This window comes from Phoenix dactylifera, chromosome 11 (assembly GCF_051530095.1).
Source record: "Phoenix dactylifera cultivar Ajwa chromosome 11, Ajwa_hap1_PhDact_Kaust_v1.1, whole genome shotgun sequence".
Lineage (NCBI taxonomy): Eukaryota > Viridiplantae > Streptophyta > Magnoliopsida > Arecales > Arecaceae > Phoenix > Phoenix dactylifera.
Genome location: NC_143200.1, coordinates 23005509 through 23012965, shown reverse-complemented (window position 1 = coordinate 23012965; position 7457 = coordinate 23005509).

The window sequence follows — 7457 nt, the reverse complement described above, 5'->3', positions numbered from 1 at the left end:
GAGTACGAATACACCCAATAAAGCCAGAAAACAGAATATCGTAGAGTGTCCGAGGCAGCTCCCCATTTTCAGCCCACATGAAACTACCCGTATGGCTAGCCACATAGGCGGCCACCCAATCCGCAACTCCATTAGTTTCACAGAAGATATGCTTGGCCTGAAAGGCCACTCCATCCCTCGTCATGTTCCAGATGTCATGAAGTAGAGGGTGGTCGTCACCCACACCCCTCGGACCTTTTGGATCCATCTAATAACCGTGGCCTAGTCACCCTCCAGGATGATTGAGCGAGCTCGCAAACCTAGCTGGGCATGTTGAAGGCCTACCCACACGGCCCTCAACTCTGCACTAGGAATCGAAATATCGAATGGCTGACAGTCACCTGCTGCCACCACCATGGTGTTCGGGTCCCTGATAACAAATTCCACGCCACCCCACGTACCTCCATCCGAGACAGATCCATTAAAATTGATCTTGAGGAAGCTCAGAGGTGGGGGCTCTCGGATAAAGAACACCGTACGAGATATTGCCGGAGCAGAATGGGGTACTCCCTTTATGGATTTTATTAGGCAAAACATCTTGCGCATGAAAAACGCCAGAGAACTCAATCAAATGAGTGAGTTTGATCCTGTTTGCCAAAACCAGAATGGTAGACTAAAGTTCTACTTCTAGTATGTATGGGAGACAAGCAAGGAGTAATAAGCATGTGCGATATAATGTTAGGAGCCAATCATTTCAAAAGCTTTAGCGACCAGCCTTCCACAGACACTTGCCATTCCAAGGGGATGTATTACGGTCAGATATATTGGGCTACATGTGCACACCTAATAACCAATCAAACGTTCGGCCAGCTGTCCTCGAGATATCAGTCTGGAATCTCCCTATCTTTGTCTTCACACCAAATAAACGTGAAGCAGGCAAGGGTCGTTTTTGAGGACAAGAGAGTTGGTCGGAGATGCCACTGGACCCAACAACTTCCAAACCTCCTTTTTATTATTATTTTTTTATATGGTGGACAGGTCAGGCAAGTCTAATACCAATATATTCAAAAATATCAAATAAAATATAATATTGTAGAGGGGAAGAAAAATAATACCATAGCCCGCCTATAAAATACCACATGAATGTCGTGCCACATAGGATGCAACCTAATAAACATGAGTTGCACGAAACGCAACGCACTCCCTCGTTAATCTGTGGATGTCCATAACCCATACTAGGTTGACTCCAAAACTATCCAATCACCATAGCTGAGTCATCTTCGAGGTGAATGAAATCTGCTCCAAGGATGTACCTTGTATAGCTATTGCCCTCCGAAGTAGCCCTCCACTTAGCTCCAGAGATAGAGGTGTGATAAATGCGACTGCCATCTACCACAGGAAGTCTGGAATCAAGGCTTCTAATCACAAACTCTGTCCCTCCATTGCAGTCGCCATCAGCCACACTGTCATCAAAGTTGAAAAATTGGAGGTGGGAGCTCCTATGCAATGACGATTGTTCGGATGGTTGCAAGAGCCGAATGAGAGTCTCAAATATCACAGGCTCTCTAATTGGAAAGGGGCTGGATAATCTCTGCCGCTTGAAGCATGGCCCTTTTCAGAATAAGTCTCGGAGGCTGCCTTCTCACCTCAAATACCAAGTCCTGATATCCCTTTGGTTGGTGGCTGGTCTGCTCATCAATTTAGGTCATGTAGATACTCGTACAACATCTCTTATTCTTAAAAAAGCAAGGAACGCTCCAACAATATCCAACCTTAGAAGCAAGCCTCTCCCACCGCACATACTCCTTCCCTTTTTGATGACATTTCAAGAAGCAAGCAGGCTGAGAACAGCAGTGGAAAGGAGAACTCCTTGTCGTTAAACTATATGGAGCTACCGGTCATGCTTCACCAGTAAAAAAAATGGAAAATTCTCCTGAGGCCAAGGAACAGTTTGACGACCAACAATAAAGGTTACAAAAAACTATGCCTAGAAGATGAGATGGGAGGTGGTTCCTTTCACAAGAGACCATGAACACACGCCAATACCAAGAGATGGGAGGATAGTGAGGCGGATGGACTGATGGACAATAAACGCATGGAGAAAGAGACTGCCTTGGATTTCCAAGGGAAAAAGGGTCAATAAGAAAGGCACATCAAATGTTGGATTTTGTTTTCCTCCGGGTTGAAGTTTGCAAACTCTGGTTGACATGGAATTGGAGGAGGAAAGATCGATGGGTTACTTTTGGGCGTTTAGTGTCGTATAAAGTTAAGACATTTGTGTCTAAGCGCACGGTTCAAGTAGAACTTGACATTAATGGGCACCTAGCGACGTGTTAGGCACCTAGCGAGATGGTTTGGCTGAATGAGACTTCATGGGCGAGTTCGAAGTTGAGAGTGACTATTAGACGTCGATGGATTTGCCATGATCGAAGAAATGTAGGGTAGGAAAGGTAAGATAGAAGTCAAGTACACATTGGGTCAGGGACATCCCTGCTTGCCATCAGGAAAAGTCATCCTTTTATCGAGTCATGCATCAAATTCCAGTGAAGATCTCGCTGTGGATGATGATGTCCCGACTGTTAATTTGAAGGCACCGTAAAAATAAGGTTAAAAAATAAAGCCAGTTCAAATTGCCATTGTGATAATCCAGAACCTCATTCAAAATAACTAGCCAGAAAATATTATTTGAATTTCTTGATCCTATATAAGTACCCAATATCTGCTCAGTGAATAATCGATGTAGGACTAAACACGCTCGCACGGGTCCTCACATATCTCTTGTTCAAGTCATGATGTCATCGTCAGGCTAAGGGTTCAAATCTTTTCACAAACATCATGATTGATTCGTGGTCAGTCCCAATAGATCTGTGCTGCAGTATCCCCTAATCCATATAGGTTATGGGCCGGGTCGCTCTGATACTATTTGTAACAATTCAGAATCTCATTCAAAATGACTAGTCGGAAGGTATTGGATTCCTTGATTTTATATAAGTATCCAAGATCTACCCAGTGAATAATCGATATGAGATTAAATACATGCCCACACGGGTCCTCACATCAATGGCAGGTTCATTTTTTTTGCTAAGGTATGTTCATATTTACTATGACACAATGTCTCTGTTTCTTTAGATGCAAAGCCTCATAAGCCTGGATAATGCCTTTTGGATGACATCTTAATCTTTGTAATTTAACTTTAATTAGCAGCTTGAGAGGAGACAATTAAGATAAATTCATATCACGACTTGCCTTCCTCTAATGCCTTCCTAATACCATCGCATCAATTGGGTTATTATGTCTTCATCTTCACCGATCGCTCCAAGCTTCGGCAAGATGAAGTTCTATAGCATCCATAGGTGAAAGAAACATAACAACAAAGTTTTGATTTTTAACTCTTCCATTCGGATTGTGGGTTGCATCACTCAGAAGTCATACTTGTTTATTGTTTCATGAGATCTTCTTATTACGACCTCTTTTTCATGAGAAATTATGTTCTACACATAGTGCACCCCACCGATCGCAGCCATTTGTTTTTATAATGATGCATCGAGATAAATACTTGATAAATAAAATTTATAAAAATAAATAGTTGTAATCAGCGGTATGCACGACTCTATGGTGCATATGGAACGGACAGGCTTTTTATTTTCTTATGATTATTAAAAAATTTAGTTATCCTTGTGATTATAAAAAAATAAGGTAAAATAAATTTTTTTTTTTTAGCCCATATGGTTTTTGATCGTGCCGTATACGGATATAATTTCTCCTTTGTCGTTGCTGAGCTATCACCCAAGTCAATATCACTCATAAAATAAATACAAACGCTTTACAGCAATAATTACCTTGGTGCAGCTCTTGGTGTCATCATATGAACCAAGGTGCCGAATTAAGGATATATGGCAAATCCAGTGACATGGCAAGTCCTCCAAATATTCCATGCCACGTAAGGTGGTGCCTAGCTGTCTTAATTATTTTGTGTCCTTTCTTCAGTGTGGTGCACTTAAACCATCATTCCCCTTTAAATAACTCCAAAGAAAAAGCAGCCCCTGCCAAAAAGTTCATGAGGGGCGCAGGACCTCTTCCTCCTCCTCCTCCCACTGCACTCTGAAGGCCCTAACAGAGAGAACCTCTCCTCGGAAAAAGGGAAGTAGCCGCTAGCTTTTACCAGAGAATTTATGGGATGAGCTCAGATGTTCAGATCCTTTTCACCCCACTGAAGAATAACAACCACCTTCAATTATTACCTACAAACCCAGCCCACATAACTGATGCCCCAGGCAAGGAACAGGCTTTTTTACATGGTAGAAGCTTTATTGCATGGCATGCAATTATACCAAGGCCCAGATAAAAGCCTGTGGTTCCTCAACCGTCTCTAATATATATATATATATATACACACACACATATACATACTTGCACTGTTCTCTTTTTTATTTTTTCTAATGCAAAGGAGCATGTGGGAAGTATCAGTCCCCTGGCTTGGCTTGAAAGTTGAAAGGTAACAGGAGAGGTGGTGTTGAGAAATAGGAGCCACCCAGTTTTCTTCACTACATCCATTGTGGTCCCTGCCTTCTTCCAACGTTGCACCATATAAAAATAAGCAATTAGTTTGATAAAAGAAAACCAACAAGACAAGAGGTGTGCATTTAAAAACATGAAAATGAAAGGGAGAGAGGAAAAAAAAAAAAAAAAAGGAAGGAGAAGAAAGATGGTTCTAAGAAGACTTTTGCGGTCGGTATATAATATGTGATTTTTGATAGGTGTTTTGCTAACCTACCAAACTCTACAAGAATATAGTGCAATATATAACATTTGATTTTTGTTTCTTCTTTTCCTGGATAGAGATCGAGACTTGATTGGCTAGGAGATGAGAATTTGGACATGTGGATCAAGTTTGGGTCCTCAAGGGAACATAGCTATCCAATTAGGTCGGACACTGTACTAATGAGTCTCGAGACTTGACCTACATGCTTCAAATGTCGAGCAAATGAGTCAATATTTCCACAATTTAGAGAAATTTAAGTCATGCGACTCTCGAACCAGTTACAACTTTTGCTTCCTTATTGGTTTATTTTTTCTTAAATCAAGAAAAAGATTTATGAAGCACCCATTTGAACTAAAATTTCAAAATTTTATGAGGACTTTGTTCTATCTTCTTTTCCTCGCTTCCTCTTCTTTTCCTCTTCCTCGTGAGTTTTCCTCACAATTGACTTAGAAGGATAAAGTTTCTTTAGCAACTTTATTAGGGATTATGGTGGTAAAAGGTAAACAAGACCTAACTTAAGTATGTGTGTTTTTTAAGAAAGGGATTTTACTAGTAATATGTTTGTGAGCCATGGTATGCAGCAATTAATACAGAATTAGAGATCCAAATATTTTTAATACAGCAACAAAGCAAATTTGCTTAAAATTTTTTGTGCTATGTAAGAAACCATCATTCGGTCATCGCAACGTAATATAACATTAGAAACTTAATGGATTGACAACCCCACTCTTTCTTAGTGATGATATCCTTTGTTGACTTGCAATAGTAAATTACCATGGCCATAAATTAATCAAAATCTTAATAGTAACTGCCAACCATGATCATAACCTATAATCTCTGAGAATCCCTTATTAAATTTTATAATCTTGACCAAATCCTCTGCTTAAGTTTTAAAAAAAGAACACAAACCTACCCTTATGTCCCCTAAAAATGCATGGTTAGGTACCTAAGAAGCCCCTTTTCCTCCCCTCGCTACCAACTGCCAAAACCGTTGTATCGACTCTCCCACCCTCTACCCGGGCCCACCGGCTTTGCCTCCACCTCGCCACGTTGCGTGCAATGATTGGGCCCTTCTGGTCCCATGGTGGGCCCGCCACGTCGGCAGGTCCGGCGGGAACGTAGCGGATGCCGCACGAAACCGGACGCCGACGCCCCGCTTTGCCGCCAGATTCCTCGTAACGTCGGCAATTTCCGAGTCGACACGTGTCGCCTGCCGTCCGCTCGCCGGGGCGTGGAGGGGCAGTTTCGGGAATACGCCCTAAAAGCAGGGATGGGTCCCGCTAGCGTGGAAATTCATCGGCACGCGCGCCACGAGAAAGCGACCGACGCGATGTCTAACTCCCCCCACGGGCCCCACCCCGTGATCCAACCCCCTTCCATACCTCGGCTACACGTTACGTCCCCATTACCGAAACACCCCTCAATGTACCCATCAAGATGAGAGGGCAGATCCGTTGTTGTAGAGGCCGATCAGGGTCATTTTAGGAAATGACGGTCATCACGCAGATCGTCACGGGCTCTCGCACGTAGTCTTGGCTTGACATGATGTGCGCACATAATTACGTAGATGCCCTTACAGGCAGCGCGGGCCGGGGAATGGAGGGGTAGTTTCGTTATTTTAGGATGTGCTGGGGTAACTTTCGGGGTCGCATTATTACCGGGGCGGTGGGCAGGGGTAGTTCTATATACACCCCCCCTATTGCTCAGGACACCCCCCAAAAACCAAAAAAAAAATACCCAAACTAACCTTTAGTGTAATTACCATATTGCCCTTGAAATTTTCTCATACACCCCCCTTCCTCCTCCTCCGTTTCGTTTTGAAAAGAAAAAAAAAAAACCCCCCCTTAAACCCCTCCTCCCCCGTTCCCCCTTCTCCCTCTCGTCGCCGGCATTCTCCCGATCTCCGACCACCTCGCCGGCTTCTCCCGGAACCACCTCGCCGGCTTCTCCCGAATTTTTTTTTTTTACGGTTCGTGCTCCGTTCGACACTGGATCGCCGAACAAAAGGTTTCTGTTCGGCTGAACAGTGCCGAACAGAAGCCTTCTGTTCGGCAACCCTCAACCGAACAGATCTGTTCGGCTGCACAGTGCCGAACAGAAGGCTTCTGTCCGGCACTGTTCAGCCGAACAGAAGCCTTTTGTTCGGCGATCCAGTGCCGAACGGAGCACGAACCGTGAAAAAAAAAATTTCGGGAGAAGCCGGCGAGGTGGTTCCGGGAGAAGCCGGCGAGGTGGTCGGAGATCGGGAGAATGCCGGCGACGAGAGGGAGAAGGGGGAACGGGGGGGTTTTGGGCGTTGGCGAGGTGTTTTGGAGGGGAAGAGCGGGGTGGGGGGGGTTTGGGGGGTGTAGAGAGCAATTTAGGTGAGGGGGTGGGGAGGGTGGGGGGTAATTTAGGAATTTTTAATTTTTTAGGGGTGTCCTTAGCAAATGGGGGGGGGGGGGGGTGTAGAGAGTATTTAATTTTTTTTTAATTTTTGGGGGGTGTCCTGAGCAATAGGGGGGGTGTATATAGAACCACCCGGTGGGCAGGGGCGCGGAAAGGGGGAGGGCGGGGACCGCGCTACTAGTAGCACAGCAGCATCAGCTGCGGAAGGAGACGATGTCGTGCCACGTGGATACAACTGGGCCGTATAAATGGGGACCACGTTGGTACCGGAGCCGATGGTGGGTGCGGGACTGTGGGTGTGGGGAAGGGGACCACTCTGAGCTTTCGA